Source organism: Macrobrachium rosenbergii, chromosome 23, assembly GCF_040412425.1.
Source record: "Macrobrachium rosenbergii isolate ZJJX-2024 chromosome 23, ASM4041242v1, whole genome shotgun sequence".
NCBI classification, from domain to species: Eukaryota; Metazoa; Arthropoda; class Malacostraca; order Decapoda; family Palaemonidae; genus Macrobrachium; species Macrobrachium rosenbergii.
Window position 1 is genome coordinate 16,342,490 of NC_089763.1, and position 24,985 is coordinate 16,367,474.

At 35.1% G+C, this 24,985-nt stretch overlaps 1 long non-coding RNA gene across 2 annotated transcripts in view; it reads left to right on the plus strand.

Annotated features, from left to right (window-relative positions):
- The window catches only part of LOC136851308 (uncharacterized), a 178,531-nt gene that overhangs the window by 92,520 nt on the left and 61,026 nt on the right, over positions 1-24,985 (plus strand). Inside the window, exon 2 of one of the 2 annotated variants that reach the window (XR_010856838.1) lies at positions 16,578-16,639. This is a non-coding gene — a long non-coding RNA (uncharacterized lncRNA). Of the gene's footprint in view, positions 1-16,577; positions 16,845-24,985 lie in introns of both variants that reach the window. The other variant, XR_010856837.1, reaches the window with a different exon arrangement.

The following is a 24,985-nucleotide window of genomic DNA, read 5'->3' on the forward strand; positions in this document are numbered from 1 at the left end:
TCGATTGGGGATTTGACCGGATTTATGGGTAGAATTGCCTCTTACAGCCCCATATTACTTATGGTAATGATATCACAAATTATGTGGTTCCTTTGTTTTTTCATGTCATTTTTTTTTCTCTTTTTATGTACAGTCTGGCTTGTATGTGAAATCTGGCCAGGGAATCATAATGTACGATGATATTGTTTTAAAGCTTTCATCCAGTTTTCCTTTTATATCGGTTAATATTGGTGGTTTCGTGGAGGATGGACGGTTTGCCATTCGGTTCCGGGATCCTCCTAGGCAGGCATTTAGCGCAATCGAGACTTTTAACTTAATGAAGGGCAGTTTTTTAGCGATAGCTTCTCATTAGCATATTTGCGTATGACTGAGAATGGAGGAGTGTGTTAGGAAGCGTATTATTTATGAGATTGTTGCACTACGCAGCCCTATATTAATATAATTTTTATACTTGTGTAGCGTTTCCAACGTATTTTTTTTATATCAGGGTTTTTGTATTTGTTTGTCAGCTAATTTATAGAGATTGTATTGTAGGAAAAACATAAGACTGTAAACGTTCTACAAAAATTAGAGAATTTTTTGGAATTAAGGATTGCTGTGACACAAAGTTGTCCTTCAATACTGTTACGTTCGTGAGCATCCCATTTTTCCATCATATTTAAATTTTTTTATGTTGATACATATATTTAACACTTTTCCTTTTTATGGAGGTTTGGCTTGCTCTATATGAATGCCTGTGTATAACTCTCTCTCTCTCTCTCTCTCTCTCTCTCTCTCTCTCTCTCTCTCTCTCTCTCTCTCTCTCTCTCTCTCTCTCTCTATTAATAGTATGGTAGTGTCGCTCTCATGGCTCTACTGTACTGAGAGATATTCGACCAGAGATTTTATTAGGTTCAGCCCCAATTTAATAGTTTTTCTTAATTTTATTTCTGGTGCTTTTATTTTTTTTTATTTTCTTCTCTTTGTCGAATAGTACCTCAGTTTAAAGGCATCTTACGGCATGCTGCTTGTGATCATTTGTTAAATAATAATAATAATAATAATAATAAAAATAAAAGTGCTTCCATAGCAAGGGCTTGGTTAAGTCGTATGTCAACGTTGTTGCATCCCTTTAACCTCATTATTTATTACGATGTAAGTACAGCGGGCATAATGGGCTTTTCTTTTCGGGGCACTGAGGACGGATGGTGGGGTTTGGGGACAGCTTATTGGAAGGTTCCCTTAGCCTTAGGTTAAATCACTTTTGACGTGACAGTGGAACTGCGATTGTCCAAGTGAGGTTTACGGGTTGTACTCCTTGCCCAATTATGACCTGGACGTAGCTGCAGTACAATGTGCCTATTTTGTTTAGTCTAAGCCCATTAACCTAATACACTATCCTCATGCCCAGGAGCAACTTTACCATTTGAAATTAGAGATCCTCGGGAAACCAGAAATCAGAGAGAGGTGATGGTTGGCGTGAATGCTTAGATTCAAGACAACAAACCATTCTTTTAGGGCTATTAAAAGTTAGGTGTACCTTAGTTTAACCAGACCACTTAGTGCTATCATACTGTAATAGGTGGTCGATACAAATTTCTGAAGAAACTTCTGGTTTCTATACAAAGGTGGTAATTTGTAATATATGCGTATTTGGGAGCATTATTTTGACGACCACCAGTACCTCCGTGGCCTTGATTATCATAATTAGCACATGAATCGACATTGGCGCAACTGAACCTAGTGTTGAAAGTTATCTTACAGGGGCGCTTAGTCTTGCATTTTATATAAGAGAGTATCAGTATACTTGTGTGTGTATGTGTATAAATGAGCGTGTATGTGTGTCCATTAATAGCTGCTGAAATATTTGTGTATGGTTACTTCATGCATCTGTTTGCATACATTCATATGTATACTACGTATTATATAGACTATATATATATATATATATATATATATATATATCTATATATATATACTGTATATATATATATATATATATATATATATATATATATATATATATATATATATATATATATATATATATATATATGTTTGTATGTATGTATGATGATGGCTCTTTTTGCAGCGCCTACAACCTTTTCCACTTTCATCGTTTAGCAAAAATGAGTTGAGAAAAGATTGTAAATTGCCCATTGCCATTATTGGGCAGTTGCACATTAAGAGAAGTGTGTGGTCTGGAAATATTCCAGTATTTTTCTTTCTTTTTTCCATAACTGAAATTAGTTATTGGACGAAAACTTGATGAATGGGAATTCAGTAAGCAAAAGAGAAACTTACACGGATAAATTTGTTTTCAGGGAAAATTCATGATGTAGTAATGGAAAAATCCTGTAAAAGAAAATTAGCCAAAGCAAAATCTCTCCAAGATTACTGGTAGAAAAAAGGAAGAAAGGCACTCGGTGTTGAAACGGAGGTAGAAATTGTTGCGAGGAATGAGCTTTCAGTCATGAAAATGTGAAAATCTTTTAATATTTAAACCTTCCCTGTTGAAACTCATGTATGCATGCTTGTGTTTCTTGCATTTATTAATGCCATATTATCAAAGAGAATTATGATGGACTTTATTTTCTTTAATTTGCTTTTATAAATTCACACAAACGCGTAAACGCTTCTATGATAATTTCCTTCTCTCGTTGCTCAGTGTATTTTGAATTAGTCGTTATGATACGCATTATTCTTAACATATTTTTATTTCTGATCCATTCTTTAAGTTTGAAGCCTGGCCTGCATCGATTTGCATAAAGAGAACATAAATTTTCTGTGATCTGATGGCAAATATTGCCTTTAACAAGAGAGTTTGTTCCCTAGGGTGAACTTTTCTCTTTTTTGCATTTGTAATACAATGCATAATTTTCCCAGCAATAAATTGTAAAATGGAGTTCAACCTTAATAACATGGGAGAACGTGGGTTATAAACTATCACCTTATTATCACCTTATTTTGTATGAGAAAGAGTAGGTGAGGGGTGGAAGCAGTCATCGGTATGCAAAATAATCGATGGTAATTAAAATAGAGAGAGAGAGAGAGAGAGAGAGAGAAGTCAGAAGTTGTGGACCGACAGACAGACAGACACACAAGCATTTTAATAGCTATCGCCGAGCAGTCATAAGTCATGGATATTTAAATAAATAGAAGGGAAGCGTCACTTCATTTTCGTAGTGTCCCATTACCACACTATTTTTACTCAGTTTCTTCCTCCCTCCCTCTCCCTTCCCAACTCCCCACGCACGGCCATTGTAAACTTAATCCCCGGACACGAGGGTTTATGATGTTGCATCCCATATTTAGCTCCGATGCTCGTCTCACCCGCCTGCCTGTAAAACGATGTCTTCGGCGCATAATGCCTTCCCTTAAACAAAGACGGAATCAAGACGACAACTTTTACGGCCTCCTTTTACTTGTCAGACACGGCTACCCTCAAAAGACAGCAGGCGGAGGAGGAGGGGGATATAAATATAATGAAGAAACACAGTAAGGCTGGGGAGTAGGAAGGTTAGGAAAGTGGAGAAATAGAGGAGGGGAAATGCCAAGAACATATTTTTGATAAAGATGAAATTTAGTATTTATTTTATCAGTAGGAAGAATATTTTCTAGACACGACGAACACACTTTCTCTCTCTCTCTCTCTCTCTACCTACCTCAAATATAGTGTCTCTCTCTCTCAAATATATATATTATAAAACAATTGTTTGCTTAATTTATATATAATATATATATATATATATATATATATATATATATATAATATATATATAATATATATATATATATATATATATATATAATTATATATAATATATATATATATATATACTCATATATATATATATATATATATACATATACATATATGTATACATATACATACACATACACACACACACGCACATATATATTTTAGTAAATGCAAATGTTTATTTTCTGTCATCCATACTTGAGTTTTAAGGTAATAACATAATGGCTGTTAAGGACATAATTCGTCAAGTTAGAAAGTTGAAGACTAGAAAGGCACCAACAGTTGACAGGAGGTAAAATGGTGCAGTATGGTGGTAATAGTGATAATGAAATCGAGTCTGACCAGTATGTGTAAGGTATGATCTAATGTATGTGATTAATGGGTAACAATGAGTGGTTGAGAGGAATATTTGTTATGTTGTATATTGTGCAAGGAGGCATAGATGGATGGGGGAATATATTGGCTATGAATCAGCTTTGCAAGAATTTTGAGAGTACAATGAAGAGCTAATTATATTCTAGGGCTAGATCCAGGGAAAGTTTGCATGGAATGGACAGACATGCAGTTTGGAGCGTGTTGCGATTATATGTTGTAGAAGGTAACATTTTGACCTAATAAAAATGTTTAAAAATGTTTGACAATGAAAGCAAAGCTTCTGAAAGTGAACAGCAGTATAATCCTGAAAAACTTTCCAGTACTTGGGAAATTCGTTAATGTACTGTACATATAATTTGACCAAAAGGTTTAAACTGGAGGTCAGAAAGAGTGGTAATTTTTCTTTCAGTTATTATAACCATTATTTTTATTTTGCGAAATCTTAAGCAAGCTTGGCTATTAACGCTGACTGGTTAGTATAGCAAACTTTCCATTGATGTTTTCTTGATAAGCATTTGTGTAAATAGTCTTTCAGTAGATGTTTGGAAAAATTAGTTGCAACTTGCCAGACCGTATTTTATTGTTTTCGGTTTTCCCCAAGGTGTTCATCCGGGCAGCTTTGGTCGTCTTGCTAGTTTCTATTTAATAACACTTCGTGCTTGCAGGTTTAACAATGATGTATGTGGCGTTCCCCATGAGAAAATGGAAAGTGAGAGAGAGTCTCTCTCTCTCTCTCTCTCTCTCTCTCTCTCTCTCTCTCTCTCTCTCTCTCTCTCCAGTATTTAAGCGATGAAATTTTTGTGATAAAATTGTCAGTATGTCAAATCTCCTGGATATTTCGTCTTATATTAAGCCATTTGTGGAATCAGATTTAAAAGAATAATTCGTAACAGCTGTTTGTCTTGCGATGATGTAGTCTTTGATTGATTACTCCTCATCGTATGTTTCCTTCCATTTTGCTTTATTCGATTTGTGGCGAGTGTGTGCTACGTGAAATTTTTTAACAAGTATCAAAAGTTTACTTGTCTATTTATTTTATCTCTTTGTGATTTTACCTTTAGGTTTGTTCCTTTTGTTATTGAATTTTTGTGTTTCGCGTTAAGGAACGAGAGAGAGAGAGGAGAGAGAGAGAGAGAGAGAGAGAGAGAGAGAGAGAGAGAGAGAGTTTGTGTTGTTTGCACATTTGTGAACTCCAGTTTTGTGCTCATTTTATTTATTTGGTGTTTCGCCTTTGTTAAAATTTCTGTCCTTTATTTTATCTGTAAAGGAAAAAAACACTAAAAAAATAGTACAAGAATTTGTTTTTATCGATCAAATCTCAGTAGTTGTATTAATAATTTTTGGGGCTGAAATGTGGTAAAATAAGAAGTTTCAGTGTTTCAGAAATTCCTGCCGTAACTAATTGATTTCATATAGGTCATTTTCATTACTACCAACATCATCACAGCACAGTTGTCACCACCAACATCACCATTGGTTTTACATCGTCATTAGTCGTCATCGGCACCCGCATCAATTTCCATCACCGTCATCATCTAAAACAGATCTATCGAATGCTTGCCATGGAAGTCCAGCACCATCAGAATCATCAGCAGCATCATCGTCATCTTGACCACCGTCCTCGTCATCATCATTAACCCAAGCATTTGCAATGAAGCGACGGCCACCTCTTAGCAGTGGAAGCCGGGCCAACGCTCTGTTCTCCCTCCTTTCAGGATCCGCCAAAACCGATAACCATCACCAAGTCACAATTCGGATTTCTGAATCTTCTCCCCTTCTAAGGGTCTGCATCTTACTTCGGGCGTTGTGACCTGTAAAGGAGTGAGAGAGGAACAAATTGATCTTGAATCAGTAGATAATGTGCGATGAAAGGAAATGGGAGAAACATATAATGTTAATTTTCTACCCTTTGGGAGTTTTCACAGTGATGAGAATGCTTTTTGTGTTTGGTCAGATTTTAGGTTGCCTTAATTTAAGGTCTGTTTAGGAATACATATGTATATTATATATTATATATATATATATATATATATATATATATATATATATATATATATATATATATATATATATATATATATATATATTACATAAATAAATATATATATGTATACATATATATATATATATATATATATATATATATATATATATATGCATATATATATATATAAATACACAACACGCACATATATAGGTCTTACGACTATAGGCTTCATCATAACTATCAAAGGGATATCCAAGGAAAGAGCATCAGTGCATATCATCAGTGTAATGAGGTCGATGACGTTGCGCAGTGTCATATTGCATCATCAAGGCTGAACTTGACATAATGAAATAATTTATAATAAATAATTTAGAATTCCAAACAAAATCTGGAAAAATGTTGAAAATATCACTAAATATCACTGAGCCAGAGTAATTAAAACATTTAAAAAACGAAGAGGGTAAGGAAAAGTGGAGGTACAGACAAAAACATAAACAAACTATCAATTAGACGATAATCATTAGTTTAGAGGTTGTCTGTGTGTTGAATGAGGGAATGGTAGTTTTATATGGATAGACCCAAAAGTGGCGAGTTACTCTTCGTCTTGTGTAGATGTAATGATCTTAAAATCCTTGTAATCAATGAAAGTTCCCCGTTCACACTTGGGGCATGAGTATTTATATTCGATGTTTGGAAAAGTAAGCTATTCTGTCAGTCTGTCCTATTAGTTTAATTTAGAGTTTTTTTTTTTTTTTGGAAATTTGATTGACAGTTTTTTTTTATTTATAGGCTTATTAACCTGCTTCGAAACCTATTGTTGAAAATGAAAGGAAACTTAGCATACGAAATCAGTTTAGGGACGTTATTTGATAATAGAGAACCATGTAATTCGCAATGATGAAACTTCAGTGACTGTAAAATTACATCGCTGGAAAACTGTTGTATTTAAAAAATTGTACAAGGAAATTGATTTCTTCGTGGAAGGCGTTCCTTGATGATGTCTAAGGAAAAAAACCCAGTGGAGGAGAGTGGATACAGAGTTTGATTTAAAATTAAAATACAGGAATAATGAAAATTGTTTAAGCCTGTGAACTTACTTTTCGTAGAAATATTGTATGAAATCCAAAGTTATCGCTGAAAATTTGTATATATAGAAATGGTTGAGTATTTTTTCTTTTTCTGTTGTGAAAATATTTGGATGTTGGTTATTAATAAAATACAGAAATGGGTCAGACTTAAAAAGGGCAAACATGTCATTCATGTAACGTCGAAAAAATCAAGGACGATAGGAGGTAGAAGGACACTGTTCTATAAAGGACTTTTCAGGGGGTTCATGAAAATGTTGGCCAATGTGGGGCCACCTGGGCTCCCAACTGCTGTCACTTCTGCTTGCGTAAAAGGAACATCGTTAATTACATTATATATATATAATATATGTATTATATATATATATGTGTGCGTGTGTGTATAATATAATTTATGTGTATTTATAGAATATATTTCGTATTTCTAAATTATTTTTTCTATTTCAGCCTTTATAATGCAGTGTGACATTGCGAAACGATGTCTGCCTGAATAAAGTGTGATTTTAAGTAAAGTTGTCTTTTGCCGTATGTCCCTTTGAGAGTTTATATATATATATATATATATATATATATATATATATATATATATATATATATATATATTATATATATATATGTATATTATATATATATTATATATATGTGTATGTATATATATATATATATATATATATATACTGTATATATATAACAGGACCTCATTTAAACGGGGTGGTATTCAAAAAAAAAGTTGAAGCTTTCTAGGAGTAACTGTTCTCATCATCTGATAGGCCAAAAATGACCAGACACACGTTCCAGCTGTATTTATATGCTTCTGGGGAAGGAAATTTAACCTCTTGTTGTTAAACATACATACACATATCTCAGAAATCGAAAGGAATATAAGATTGTGTATATGTTTAGGCTAGGAATATCTAATCCAATACTAAGGAAATCTCTTGGTGCAAAGGCTGTGGCAAAGCTACATGCAATGCTCGTAAGATAATAATGCATGTATATGAATATCTCTCTCTCTCTCTCTCTCTCTCTCTGGTGTATCTTATTTTTTTATGTTGTTAGTAAGCGTATATGGGTTCGTGTACGTGCTTAGTGAGTTCTCATTAACTTGAATAATGATCACGATTCATTCACTCTTTTAATTGTATTCACTTTTTCACTCTTTTGGCTATTCGCTCCTCATTGTGAACCGATGCTGCTGTCACTAGCTATATAATGACAGGTACAAGGTACTGAGTATTTTGTCATTTTATTGACCATGATGTGAATATTACTTTTTTACCACAATTCATCCGTGCGTACTACACTTTTCGCAGCTCCAAATTTCAAAATTTATAGGGTTGATTTACGTTGTTATGTCAGTAAGGCTTGTATGCTGCTAAAAAAACAGGATCCATTCAGGTTAAACTGATGAAAAATAAAAAGCAGTCTGAAAGAATTTAATCGTAAAAGCGCTAAGAAGTTAATTAATTGTTGGGGTGAATTATGAAGAATATTAAGAATTAGGTGATAAATAGGGATTAATTTTTACGAGTCGATAAACTAAATAAAAGCAGAAATTAATTCTTTAAAAGAATCAAGAAGTTTAGTAATACTAAACGTAAAAGAGTATGGCTAGGAGGGCTATTTCTCTCAAGTATTCATAAGTAGTGATTAATCCTAGAAAAGTATGGAGCAGTGTGAGAAAGATTTTAAGTATGAAAAATCGCAAGGGGTGCCAGGCACAGTTCTAGAAGTGTCTAAAGGGAGGTAAAAATTTATTCTCAAGTGCTTTCATGATGACTTCGAAATTATGTAGATTAATTAAAACAATACTGAAATGAACGTATACACTTGATCGATGCTGTTCTAATCCTAACTGGTTGAGAGCCTTATAAGCGCACGAGAAGAGAAACTCGAAACAAGGCGCGACAGGGAATCATGTTCATGGACTACCCAAGTTGCATTTGCGCTCTAATTAACCACCAGGACGACTATGCCAGTGATGAATGCGGTGATAGCGAGGGTGATGGTAATCGGTAGTGATGATAATGCTTCTTGGAAGAGATGCTACCGAGATAATGAAATTTAACCTTGAGGAAGAAGCATTACTTTAGATTATTGGTACTTTATCTTTTAAGAAGTGGCAGTTTCTTGTTTAGGTATGGTTCTTTAGTTTTTGTATTTTTTTCATGCAGTACACTTTCGAACATTCACGCGCTCAAACTTATATATATATATATATATATATATATATATATATATATATATATATATATATATATATATATATATATACACACACACACACACACACACACACACACACACACACACACACACACACACACACACACACACACACACACACACGCGGAGACCAAGGGCAGATGGAGAGGCACACGAACAATCAACAACTTTTACTGTGGCCGACGGCCATGTACTGGGTAGGTTTGTTTTAAGATATTTTAAGAAATGGATTTTTGTTTTTATCTTTATAATTTTATGAAAAAAAAATTACATGTTTATTTATTTTTTTTTATTTTTTTATCTTTATAATTTTATGTGGTGACGTTGGTTTTTTATAAAAAAAAATTACATGTGTCATTGTAGCCTTGAAAATGCAATGGATTTTTATGTGGTGACGTTGGTTTTTTATAAAAAAAAATTACGCCAATGGATTGTTGGCCACAATAAATGTTGATTGTTTGTGTGCCGCTCCATCCGCCCTTGGTCTCCGTATATTAGGCTTCTGCCTTCATCATCGTGGTATACATATATGCGTGTGTGTGTGCATATATAATATATATATATATATATATATATATATATATATATATATATATTTTTTTTTTTTTTTTTTTTTTTTTTTTTTTGCTTATGTTTATAACGAAATTATTTTTTCCATCTTCCCAGTGTACGTGACGGTGCGACAGACCTCATAACTTTCTTTGTAAATGGTCGGTAAATTGATCATGTCGTGGGATGCCAACACATCTCCACGCAATGGATTGCCTCTACGTGCTTAAATAAAACGAGTTGCAATTTTTTGCTGGAGTCTTGTGGATTCATGGGGTTAATTTACTTATTGCTAGCTTTGGGTATCGTTTTCATTTTATCTCTTCTTTATGTTCCCTTTAATTTCTGTCATAAGCGAAACCATGTTGCAGATTGTTAGCTTAATTGTCATTCATTCAGAAGTGTTTTCGTTCTTTTATGTGGAAGTCAAATTTCACTTGAAAATTTTTTATTCGTTCAAGATGACGATATAAATATTCAGTGTACAGTTGACATGTTCTATCACTTGTGTTTCATAAACACAAAAAAAAAAAAAAATTAAACCTTGTGTGTGTGTATATATGAGAGAGAGAGAGAGAGAGAGAGAGAGAGAGAGAGAGAGAGAGAGAGAGAGAGAGAGAATCTTCTTTCGTGCCTAATCTATCAACCTTGCATGTTTCTGACAGCCGTTACACGATTATGAAAGTGACGATGATGGCCAAGTTCATGAGTACCAGAAGTCATTAATGCACCATTAGTGACAGAAATCTCGAGGAGGCGCGTGTGAGCCCCAATCTCTCAGCGGCTTTGCAAAACAGCAGCGCCTCTCTCCTCGAATGTGCAATTTGTGCGTCTTTTATCTGGAGATCGGAGATTTAACTCGATAGAACAGATCCCGTTCGTTAACGTCTTTCGTGCTGTGCTTGTTACAAGCGATCGCTCGTAAAGGTGGGACGGGTGGAGATTTAATACTGGGGTTCATGAGTTTTTGCAGCACCTACGTGTGTTTTACTTTGAATTTTCAGATTCATGAGTTTTTGCCCTGTTTTCTTTATGGTTTAAATACTCGGGGTTCTTGAGTTTTGACTCGTTTTGTGCAAATCATGATCGTGATACACAGCACTTCAAGATTTCAGTCCATTAATTTTTTCTTTAAATGTGATAAAATAAGCTGAATGTGTTATGAAGTGTTATGCTTGTGTAAAATGGTAAGATAAACGCAATACTGAAATCGGTCCATTTATTTTGTAAGGTAATTTTTTTTTACTGCAAGAAGGATCATGATTTATAAATATTTTAAGCTGGTCGGTTTTTTTTTGTCTTGTGTTGGACAAACGTATTTAGATATATAATTTTATTTCAGCTAAATATCCTTTCTTCCACTTAAACTAGTAACTTCTGGTAAGCTGACTTTTTATTTATTTTTTAAAGAAATAAACATCGTTTTTATTTGACGGCATTTCCCATTAGCATAAGAGTTTTTGTTGTAGTGTTCCCTTGAACATTAGTTTACTTTTCTTTTTTGTTTAGTATCGTTTATTCTGCTTGGGTCGCAATTAAGAAATCCCTGTAAACTTCGAAACTACTTAGATTGGATCTTTTCGTTTTGCTTTTTTTATCAGAATGCGCCCAATATTTCATAAAAAGTAGTTCCTTCAGTTTCTCCCAAACTTTCGTTCAACCTTTTTTGTGTATCAAGTACCGTTTCCTCCACTCTGTCTCCGCCGGACGTTTGGGAAAACATGATTAATCATCATTAACTCTCCTGCTGACAAAACCTCGAGTGAGATGCAAATCAGACGCAAAGAATCTCTCAGATCTGGCTGACAAATGAGAGAATAAGATAACACGGTGCTTCTCTCGACACCTAAAGTGGAGAGATTGCCGTTGTGTGTTGGGATTAAAATACAGTTTTGACTCGTCTGTTTGCGTCTTTCTCGGCAAGTGAACGAGGAAGAATTGAGACCAAATAGGTAAGTGCTTAAGGAAGGAGGAAACTGAGAAGGTAAGAAAGAACAGAATGACACTGAGAAAGCAAGAGAAGGGAGGAGGCCATCAAGAAGGCAAGAAAAGAAGTAAAAAAAAAAGATAAAAAAGACATTGGATTACCGGATTACCTGTAAGGCAACTGAAAAGGGAAGAAAGAAAAGAAGGCAGTAATTCAACTTGGAAAGAGAAGACTGGAAAGCGAAGTGAAAAATGGAGGAGGACGCTGAGAAGGCAGAATTTTTGGCTTGAAATTGCAATGTACTTATCCCAAGGCTGAGGATTTTTCAGTGAAGAGTTTGAGACCCTTGAAGGAGGAAATGACCCCAAAAAGGCAGATGAGCCTCTCTCTTTGGGCCAGTAGTAGCCAGAAACCCCAGGTATCTCTGTCTGTCTATCTGTTGAGGACAGCTACCTTGGCGGTTGTAAGCAGTTCAGCGTGAACATTTTTGCCTACGTAGTGCAAATAGTTTGGGTTATAGATATAGTGTACATCAAGACAGAGGAGCTCATACTCGTGGGGTGGTCGGGGGGTTGGAGTAGTAGTATCCTTGCCGCTGTGTGTGAAGTGAAAGTCACGAAATGGGGTGGAGCATGGGTTGCAACCCCATACTCTGCATTGATATTGCACAAAATCGGAAAGCGAAATACACACACATATATAATACAATCATGTATATACACTATTCAGTAGTATATATATATATATATATATATATATATATATATATATATATATATATATATATATATATATATATATATATATATTTACATGTATATGTGTGTGTTTGTATGTTTGTATGTATACCTGAATCACGAAGATATGGAACGATAAATGTATAAATAAAGACAATGCCACGAAGGGAGAACGGAGTGTTAGTTAGGCTTTCTGACACACGGCCAGTAGAGGCCGTGTGTCGAAAGGCCTAACAACCACCTGTTGTTTCATTTTCCTTCGTGGCATTTGGCCTTTATATATATATATATATATATATATATATATATATATATATATATATATATATATATATATATATATATATATATATGTGTGTGTATGTATGTATGTATATATATATATATATCATATGTATGTATGTATGTATGTATATATATATATATATATATCATGTATGTATGTATGTATATATATATGTATGTATGTATGTATATGGATGTATATATGTATATGTATATGTGTGTATATATACATATTTATATATATATATATATATATAAATATATATATATATATATATATATATATATATAAATATATATATATATATATATATATATATATATATATATATATAATGTATTAGCATATAATAATAATCAAGAGCCTTTATAGTGTCAAGCGTATCCTTTAAGCGTGAGGAAATCATGAAGAGGACATATTGGCTGTTTGAAATACATTAGTATCTGGTAAAAAGTGACCAGTATATGTAACTATGTATTTACATTTTTGTCTATCATTATATATAAAAATATATATAAATTATATATATTAATTTTTTTTAATCACCTTGTGACCTTTTTCTCTGCGATTACTGTGACCCGTATAAGTCTTTTTGGTGAGTTTTGTCTGTTGACAATACCATGATTCAGAGCTGCGGACTGTCACTCGATGGGCCGGAGTTCAATTCCCCGGCCGGCTGATGAAGGAGTTAGAGGAATTTATTTTCTGGTGATAGAAATCTATTTCAAGCATAATGTGGTTGGGATTCCACAATAAGTTGTAGGTCCCAAGCTAGTTAAGTAACCAATTGGTTCTTAGCCACGTAAAATAAGTCTAACTCTTCGGGCTAGCTCCTAGAGAGCTGTTAATCAGCTCAGTGGTTTGGTAAAACTAAGGTATACTTAACTTACAGGTCAGTATCGAAATCTAAGTCAGTAAGTTAACCCTTACCCTCATCGCAGTAGGAAAACTAAGGTTTCGAAGATCTAGCCTCAGAAAGCTTTTAGGTGGAAAACATATATTTAGGGAGACGAGATTTTCGAAGGCGTAGCCTTAGAGTATCTATGGGAATCTTTAAATTAAAAAAAATGTAGTTTTAAGGAGACTGCGATATAAAAAAGCAAAAAGGTAGAGGGATTGCGGAGTGGAGTCTTGGCCCCTGCTGCCCGGGATTCGTTCTCAATGCCTTCCATCCATCCATGCATCAACATTCCCATTTGATAAGTGCCTGCTCACTTCTTATGTAGTTCAGTTCAGCATTATGTTTTTGACCTTTGACCTTATGTACGACGAGTCAACAAAGCAGGTTTGCCCTTCTTAATTATTGTTTTCTTTTTACGGCTAACATTGCATCTTACAAAAAAAGTAATTTCATCATTGCCAGACAAATTTCATTTCCTTTCATTTACTTCGGGAAGTTCAAACAAGATCTCGTCTCTCGTCACATCAGATGTATTCTCTTCTTCTCTTTCTTTCTTCTCTTTCTTTTCTTCTTCTTTCTTCTTCTTTCTTCTTTCTTTCTTCTTTCTCTTCTCTCTCTCTCTCTCAGAGCAAGTTGTGACCTGTTACAAAGGGTGAACTGACAATGACTAGTCAATTTATAGAGAAATCTTTGTTGCTAGGGGATCATTTGATATATGGGGAGAGAGAGAGAGAGAGAGAGAGAGAGAGAGAGAGAGAGAGAGAGAGAGAGAGAGAGAGAGAGCGAGCAAAACAATCAATATGCAAATTTAGCTCTATTTATAGACCTACTCAAGCGGCAGATTCACCTACTCATATTCATTAACCATAGAATTATGTACCATATGCAAATATAAGCAAAGATGAACTTCCAATAAGGTGCGTTATGCCATGTTTAGTATTCAAGGTAAAGAACGTAGGATGATAAATATCTGTTGATTTTGTTTTTTTTCTTATCATTGTTTCTTTAGATAAAGATGTCTACCAGGTAATTAAATTAATTTAAGTAATATCAAGAAAAGTGACGTAGGGTATATATATATATATATGTGTGTATAGAGTATATATATAGAGTATATATAATACAAACACACACACACACACACACACACACACACACACACACACACACACACACACATTACACACACGCATGTACCTATATATTCAGTGCCTTCAAAAAAATTATTGACTTCAATAATACTTTCCTATCAGTCGAACGAGGATTGACGTGCATCGTAAATACATTCTAATTTCCCTTAACATTCCTACTACCTTGACACGGTCTAACACACACACACACACACGGAGAGAGAGAGAGAGAGAGAGAGAGAGAGAGAGATTATGTCAACTAGCACTTTAGACCGTAAAAGTGAGCGAAAATTAAAAACGTCGAGGAGGCACAAGCATATTAATATCAATTTATTTTAATAATTTTTTTCTAACATTTCTCAGCTAATGGAGACCGTAGCACATTAATAACAATTAGGCTTGATTTAAAAGGGAAAAAGTAAAGAAGAAAGTTAAAATTATGTTCGCTTTATCTTTACATCTTAATTTTACGGCCAAGGGGTTTGGGTCACACGTTCTGCTATATTGCTTGTGAGAGGGTCTTTGACCCTCACATACTTTACATATATTTTAAACAGGCGGTCCTTTCACTTACTCAGCATTTTTTAATCTTTGTTTATGGTTTATCTGCAATCATCCATTATTGTTTATTTAAGAGATATTTCACGTTATCATCTTTTATGCTTAATGTCTACGTTCGTGGTTCATATATCATAATTTGTTGAAAGTATTACACCCTTTCTCAAAATTATTGTCCAAAAGTGGTCGTGTGTATAAATTCCACCATCTATTTTTGCTTTAATAATAAGCTTTCAAACGCTTTTGCTTAGGCCGTAACCAGACGAATATGTAGTGTTTCTTGGAGTTCGTACCAACCTAGAGAAATCTCTCAAAGTATTCCTATGAAAACATAGCAAAGTTAGTTTTAGTCCTTGGGTAGGGCACACCCCTCATGTAAACCGAAGTGGAAAGGGGAAAAATAAGAACGAGTAGAGACAGTGGCTTTATCCTGCAAAAAACTAAAGTTCCGTCTCGCAAAAGATGGAAGATTATGGGAACTGAGGATACTTCCATAGCTGGGTAGGAAAGGGAACTAAACCGTGATTTTCGTTACTTACGACAACAGGTAGAAGGGTCACTTATGTTAGGTCCATCGGCCTTGTGTGTCACAATAGAGTGATTTTAAATGAGGTAAACAATAAAAAAAATTAAAAGTGTACCGTTTTAACCATTATGTTGATATCTTGTGGCACTAGGTTATTCACGTTGCCTTTTAGCGAAATAACCGTAGGGAGTCCGTAACAGTGTACCAGTAACTAAACAGGACTTGGAAAAAATAGATGTATATTTGATTTCACGTTTTCCTTAGATGCGTCGATGGTGTCATTTAGTCATTTGTGGTACCTTGGAAATAATTTTGTTTGATAGTACATAAAAGCATATTTCTTGCCTTAAATTTTGATGGAAGATGATTAATTCCTGTTGTCAATTTTGCTTCAAGGACTGCTATGAATTCAGCAAGTTTACTTGCCTCAGGCTACAAAACTAGTCTGCATTTGGCATTTATTGTACTTATACTAGGTGGTAATATAACTATTTCCATATGTCGTACATCACTTAGATAATATTTTCATTTTATTTTTGTATTTCCAGTTTCGTGGAAGAGGATTGCCGGAAAGAGCCTTGGGAATTGCTCATTTCTTAGAACCCAGAAGGTAATTTCTCGAAGTTGCTTACTTGGGGGTTTTTGTATACTGTTTTCCTTCTTGCTTATCACGCTTATACAAGTTGCATCAGGGGTCGTGGGAAATACTGATGCCGAGGTATTTCAAGCGCTCTGGAGGAGATTTTGTAACGTTTCTCTCTCGGGGAGAGTTACTCGCGTTTGTTTACATGATTCAGCGCTTAAGCGAGCTAAAGGTATGTACTCATTATTGATTCTGGTGAAATATGAAGCATTCTTTGTCTTACTAGTTTTCGTAGTACTATTGTTGAGAGAGTGTGTTAACTGATATGTTCGAAAACGTATTCTTTGATAAACATTTTAGCACATTAGGTGAAAGCTGCATTCTAAAATTGCGAGAGTAGTTTTCCAGATGTTGCATGCTATTTACCACGTTTCTCTGTATGTAATTCTTTCATTTGTTGCCTCTGTTCATCTTTTTCCCTGTTTTATATTCTGCATACACTTTTATAGTTTTCATTTTATTCGTTTCGCATGATTATTCGGTACAATATACATTTTATATGTATTAGTTTTCTGAAATTTCAGTAACAGCTCAAATCTCTTTGTCGTTTGTTTATGATTTTTCTTCATCGTTTTATATAAATGACACACACACACACACACACACACGCACAATTTACCATTTGATATGAGTTATTTCTGCATACCTGTGTAACGCTTGATTGTCGTTGTTTATATCCACATACTTTTTTTTCCTTTTTGCCTTTAATGACCATGGTCCTTGTAACGACAGATTACATGAAATTATGCTATTTTCTTGTCGAATTTTCCTCGTATTTTGAGCTGCAACTTAATTTTACAGCTACACTCCGATGAACGTAACTTTCCCACTTTCATGAGGGAAGACATTAGCAAGTATTACGGAAGTAAATTTCATTGCTGTGCGGTTTACGTACAGAAATTCATTTTCACCGACTGGAAACTTCCGATCATCTGAGAAAATGCAGGATTTTGCGGGACTGAAGGGGCTTACTTTGCTTTTCTGGAAGAGTTTGCTTGTATGGAAAGAGGTTACTTTACCCTTCTACGAAGCAGGTAGAAAAATATTATTACCTCTCCGAGGCTTCCTAGACGGAAAGAGATTACTAGAATTTCTTACGAGGCTTTTTAAACGATAAGAGATTCCGTAACTTTCTCCAAGGCTGCCTAGTATGAAAGAGTTTACGTTTTATGCGAGGCTGTCTTTGCGGAGAAACTGCCTAGCTTGTACCAGGCAGCATAGACGAGAGAGATTACTTGACATTTCTGCGAGTCGCGTAGACGGAAAGACATGAAGCTTCTCAGCGCTTTCCTATGTCTGAAAGAGGTCAGACTGAGTTTTCTGTCAACTTTTCTGTAAAGAACGTGTTTTATTTGTTTGGGAGACATGTGTTTGTTAATAAAGTAAATGTAATCATTTGTTTGGCCATAAAGCTTGCATTGCTCCTCTTTCAAAGAGAATCCCATGTGCAGGTAAAACTGCTGTGTTTGTTTAATTAGGTAATTTCTAATTCATATATATTTGTTTGTGATTGTGTGTGTGGGTTTTTTCGGGGGAGTGGGTATGTTTGCCAACGTTTTCTCAAGTGTTATGGATGTAGACTTAAAACTAACAACAAAACAACTTAAAAAGTAAATTTTAAAAAAATTATCACCAGGAAATACTGTACAACCTAAAAGAATTACCGGACAACAGAAAGAAAGTGTTTATTGGGAGTGACGATGCCTAAGAAGGCGACGATAGATTGAGGCTGTTGCAAGTAAGTGGTGCGGAGGTGCAACAAGTGTGCAAGTGATAGAGGAGTGGGCGGGTTAGGCAACCTGTCTCCCTACCTCCAGCCACTTGTTTTGCTGCAACCTGGATCCACTTTTCACATCGAACCATATCGAAGCCTCATAACGCTCCATTAGAGGATCCTATCGACTTAAGGTCGAAGTAGGAGTTCCAGACTTCAGATTCTTCTCTCTCTCTCTCTCTCTCTCTCTCTCTCTCTCTCTCTCTCTCTCTCTCTCTCTCTAAGATTTTGACAAACTCTCTTTAAATTCATTTTAACCTTTGCTTTAGTTAGTTGTTTAGCCCCTCTCTCTCTTCTCCTCTCTCTCTCTCTCCTCTCTCTCTCTCTCTCTCTCTCTCTCTCATCATAAGATCCCTGCAACTTGATGACAACAAACATGTGAAAATCTGATTTTCACCGTATTACCAGAATGTCATTGGCTTTAAACGATGGACGATTAATTTAGCAACCATGTGTATTGTAAAGAACATCTTAAACACGCAGTACCCAGTTTGCACAAGTTTTTGTTTATGAATGTGCTGTGATTATGATGTAACAAAAAGCGGGTGATTTCTTAATTCAACAAACCTGTAATTTTCATTTATCAGATTGTTTGTGCTAGTGAGAAAGAGAGAGTTTGAGAAACAGCTTCGGTAGGGAGAAAGATTTTTTTTTTTTTAGTAACTGGAAGAAAGCAACGAAACTAGCCAAGTTATTAAATTACCCAATAGAAAAGCGAGAGAGAGAGAGAGAGCAAAAAAACAGAAAGTACTGTTTTGCAATTTGCTAGAGAGAAAGAGAGAGAGAGAGAGAGAGAGAGAGAGAGAGAGAACAAAATAATCGAAAATATTCTAGTTTTATATTTGCAAGAGAGAGAGAGAGAGAGAGAGAGAGAGAGAGAGAGAGAGAGAGAGAGAGAGAGAGAGGTGTAACTTAAAATGCTGATTTGTAGGTTTGTGAGAGAGAGAGAGAGAACAGGAAAACAGACAATACTTCCCTGCGTATTTGCAAGAGAGAGAGAGAGAGGTAGCTGACGATACTATTGTAGATTTGGTAGAGAGAGATAGAAAACAGACAATACTGTGTTGTATATGTGCAAGAGAGAGTGAAAGAAAGAGAGAGAGAGAGAGAGGTAACAAAATACTTTATGGTAGATCTGGTCTAGAGAGAGAGAGAGAGAGAGAGGTAACAGATAAACAGAAAAGACTGTTTGGTAGATTTGCTGGAGAGAAAGATAACAGAAAAATAAAAATTACTGTTTTGTTAGAGAGAGAGAGAGAGAGAGAGAGAGAGAGAGAGAGAGAGAGAGAGAGAGAGAGAAAGAGAAAGAGAGAATTCTCAATGGTGCAGAGATGATATCTGCTGATACCTCACACGAGCAGACAAGCACCTTGTGTTCTCATGCCCATACATGGGTTCGCACTCATCTGGCGCAATCTACCTCAGCGATCGAAGCTCCAAACGGGAGCTTTCTCTTAATCTCGGCCTCCTATCATTCCGCTCATAAGCGTATCTGGACGATTCATTACTTGCTTTACAGGTGTCACTGTCGGTCAGCGTTCTTATCGACGGGCCTTCTGGAGAAATACAGGCGTTCCCTATCCCTTGACTCCTTCAAGAAACCCTCAAGTGCGTTTTGGAAATTAGAGTGATCAATCGCATAACTTACGTATACAATCTTTCCGTCATTCCTTATCCGGTAATTGATTTTATTTTATTTTGTTTTACTCTGTGCGAATTAATAAGACAGGCTTTATTTCGGCTTTCTGTTGTAGCATTTATTTTCCAGAAGAGATTTCAATGTTTTTTTTTTTTTTACTTTTCGTTTTACTTCATCAATAATATTTGATTTGATCAGAATTTATTTTTTGTTGATTCTCTGTCTATCTCTAACAACTGAATGTTTATTTCTTCTCTCTAAACACTTCTACTTCAATTATTGATTATATGTTTTCACCATTCTGTAAATATTAATACTAACATAACTCTGTTTAATGGTAATGAGAGTGTGGTCCATCGTTGTCTATTTTCAACGAAAGCTGTCTAAATTCTCCATGAACAGCAAATGAACTCCCGCTCTTTATTCTTCAACTAAACATGAATTCTCTTTCTCCTTGCTGTACGCTATTGACCCGAGGTCAATTTGATGGCAAACTATGTATGGCTTAAACTCTCTCTCAGCAAGATATTTTTTGGGCGAGGAATCTTTGGTTACTCTTTCTGTTTCCGAGAAAAAGCTTTGACAATAAAGTTTTTTTACAAATGACTGGACGACCATTCTATCTTGAGATGGGATGGTCTTGGTTAAGCGCAGGAGTGGAATTGAGAAACATGGATTAGGACAATGCTTAGAACAGTTGTAGATAATTAACTTGGCTAAAAGTTGCCAAGAATGAGATATTTGGCTCACAAGTTCATCGAGGCTTTATTCATGTACTTCTGCCCGAGGAATGAGTTCATAGATAAACAGTTGTATCGCAACGTGCTCTTAGAAATATTCATAGGGAGAAAGACAAATTGAATGTTTGTCGTAGTTGAAGAAAACCTTTACCAGATAATTAGCTGCGCACCCCTTGGCGAGAAGAATTGCCCTTTAAATAGTTGTGTGAAAATTCAGCATATTCCCCGGTAGCATAGGTTTACCGTATCCATGTACCCATACCATATATTCCCGATGTAAAAGCAGAGCAAGATATTTTTGCTGTCTGCTCTCTCTCTCTTCTCATGTGTCCCAGCTGCGCACTGGAGTATGTGAAATACAGATATGCTTTTGTACATAATTATTTTTCATATATATATATATATATATATATATATATATATATATATATATGTATATGTATGTATGTATGTATGTATATATATACAGTATATATATATAACACGTATTGTTACATATCTTAATTTTTTGCTGATAATTGAATTATGTCATTTCATTGATACCCACATACACATATGTCTCATTAACTCCTTGAACTCGAACTCTTTTACCCTTTGAACTCGAATTTTTTTCAACACTTTGGACTCAAAGCTCATTTTCTACTTTTGTCTTCACACGCGCACTGCCCATGTACGTTGGTGCTATCCACGAAGGAACCACATTTCTCAGTGCTCTGTTTCGAAATCTTGTTGAGAAGAGACTTGTTGTTAATATAAAAGCAGTCCATTTACTCGCCAATAAATTCCTCGAAAAGACGACAGGGTTAGTAGGCGTTCAACTAGCCAAGTCCGACCAGCTAGAGTTATAGAGCGCGAAAATGGTGGAGGATGCGGATTCTTTTGAATGGACTTGGGAGCTCTTTAAACTTTCATTAGTTTATGGGTACTCTGCGTAATGGTTGATTCCTTTAGTGTATGGGATGGATGATGTTATCGCCAGAGTTATTTCAGGGTGAAATTTTACCTCCTCTTTTACTTGGCGAGTTATGTTCAACGAGTGTCTCGTCGTATCTTGCATCTTGTGTTTATTTTGTATGTCCTCTACAGTCATATATTATGTACATTTTATATAATATATATATATATATATATATATATATATATATATATATTATATAAAATCATACTTGCTCATATATATATATATATATATATATATATATATATATATGTATATATATATGTATATATATATATGTATATATATATATATATATATATATATGTATGTATGTATGTATGTATGTATATATATATATATATATATATATATATATATATATATATATATATGTGTGTGTGTGTGTGTGTATGTATGTATGTATATATATATATATATATATATATATATATATATATATATATATATATATATATATATATAAAGGTAGGTACATATAATTTAGAACAGAGGGAATTACTATAGCTTCAGCTGTGAATCTCTTTACAGAGATGACAATCGGTAGTTTATATGAATGATGTTAAGGTATAAAAACAGTGTTCCTAAGCCTTTAACGTTTTACTTACCAGTAACCGGTCCAGTTTTGGTCATGGTTTTTTTTATATATTTGAAAAAAAATATGGTGGGTTGGGAATAAATGATGCCCATTTCAGCGGCGAAATGCATCATTTAGTAAATTAAACTTAGGATTAAGTAAATCAGTTGATATTGTTGGCAGAATATTCTAATGCTTATTTTTTTTTTTATTTCAAGAGAGTATATTAGATGCACAACATGAAATATCGACGTTGTAAAGTTCCGTTGTCGGTCTTAATGAGCTGTTGAAAGTAACTGTATATTTACAACTACCAAACGATCCATCTCGCTTTAGAGACAAAAACGAAAATTAAAAGACCAATATCCTTTTTTTGGATTTCATTTCCAGAAAGCGTTTTTAGGTTTCAACGAGATGCGAATGTTTTAAGAAGACTAGACTGCATGCGTTGGTATCTGAGATTGGCATGAGCTGGCTCTCTCAAAGTAAATTTTTCACCCATATTCGGGGTAGGTCAGACACACTGACTTTTGAACATGTCATGAAGATAATTTGAACAATTTACGAAGGTAAAAGTAAGATCAGCGTGTCCTTGTGCTGATCAAAACAAATGAACTAAGACACTGATCAGTTTTTCTTGATTTGATATCTCCTTCTGATATTCCTTGTATTTCATGTAATGACGTAACGCTTCGCGCCCCGTTTAAAGAATTCCTTGGCAATGATAAGTTTCTTTTGACGTGCCCTTCGCCTAACATTCACTGACAGATTGGCCAGAGTTGATTTGTTAACTCTCAGCTACTGTTTTCCTTAAACGGACAGCGACAGGCAGACAATGGAGAACGAGCTCGGATGCCTCTGCGACGAGAGATTCTCGTCCATTTAACGCGAATTTGAATATGCTTACCTCGATGTCTTCGCGACGCACTACTTAGAAATGCAGGAGCTTGTCCCCGTCTCAGTCAACGGCCAGAGAGACAGAAGAGCTGACGTCCAGTCAGACAAGGAATGGAAGCATTGAATCAAAGGAAGGAAGAGGGTATAACGTACGCAGATCCAGCATTCACTTATTCAAGAAGCCAGCAGACGTCGAAGTCTCATTGCTGTTTCCGTATTAGAACGGCAGTATTTTCTGTAGGCGACCTCGTTAGTATATAATATGCACTTCACGTGAGAGTTTTTTTGATATTACTGGAAAAGGTGTATAATTACCGGATCTTTTTACTCTCAAATTGTTCTCTTTCGTAAAATTCTTAGTAGCGGTAGTAATGCCATTTATTATAGGCAGTACAATCATAGCCGAGTAGCAACTGTAGTTGAAAGATGTTAATTTGATCATCACACGATCTCGGTAATTATTATTCTCGTTGCTGCGAATGTGCAAATTAGACAGTTTTTAAAGCTTTATGAAAACCCACTTAGCCAGAAGCCAGCAGTGTGATTATCAATAATGACAGGGGTAATAGCAAAACCAACGTGCGTGGAAGTGTTTACATTGAAATCCGATAAGATCGACAAAAGTTGAGTAAGGATCTATAATGATTTGCTCTTCTCAGAAATAGAGTGAGAAAATAGGCATCTCTCGTAGCTCAGAAGAATAGGGTCTTAAATGATGTAAACTGTCTGTAATGGGAGTTTTAACGAAAATTACAACCATGTAGAGAGATTAAAATGAACCTTGGCCAAACCGTGGGTGGATTGGTTCACACTTAAGTTCTCTCTCGTTTCTGGGTACCTTCACGGTGCCTTGGGCCCTAACTCCGTCTACCAATAGAGTATGTAGTGTAGTAAGACCTTGATACACAACTAGATATTGCAATTCAGATCCCTTTAGTAGACAGAACAGACGCAAATACTAAAAAAGATGGGGACCAAGGGCACCATACAACGGATCTTCGGAACGAATGCATTTTAGGGGATGATAGCTTCACTTGACCAAGGCCTCCTTTCCAAGGCGACTACGGGGCCCTCGCCACCAGTCACTTACAGTACTGCATCATTAACCCCTCCCATCCTCCAATGTTCACTCATTGGAGGATCCTCCAATGTTCACTACCTGGGGTTTTGGCCTTGTTGGCCGAGTTGGTTGAGCTTCAGTCCGTCATTCGATGGGCCGGAGTTCGATCTGATGAGGTTAGAGGAATTTATTTCAGATAGAAATTCATTTCTCGCCATAATGGTTCGGATTCCACAATAAGCTGTAGTCCCGCTGCTACAACCACTGGTTCTTAGCCACGTAAAATAAGTGTAATCCTTCGTAGAGAGCTTCAGCTTCAGTGGTCTGGGTAAAACTAAGCTATACTTACTTTTACCTGGGGTTTTGGAAAATGAGGAGAGTTTAAAAAAATTAGAAAATTATGATTGAAGAGTATATACAAAAAATAGAAAATTGCTGAAGATGATATACCATACATTTTAGAAAATGTGGAGTTTTTACTAAAAAATTCTAGAAAATTAGTGAAGAGTAATTACTAAAGATTTTGATAATTTGTGAAGAGCATTTACTTAATATCCAGATAATTCATCAAGAGGATTTACTAAAATTTAGGACGTTAGTGAAATGGGCTTAACATTTTAGAAAATTAATGAAAAGACAACTTAGAGACAATAAAAGAAGAGAGGCTT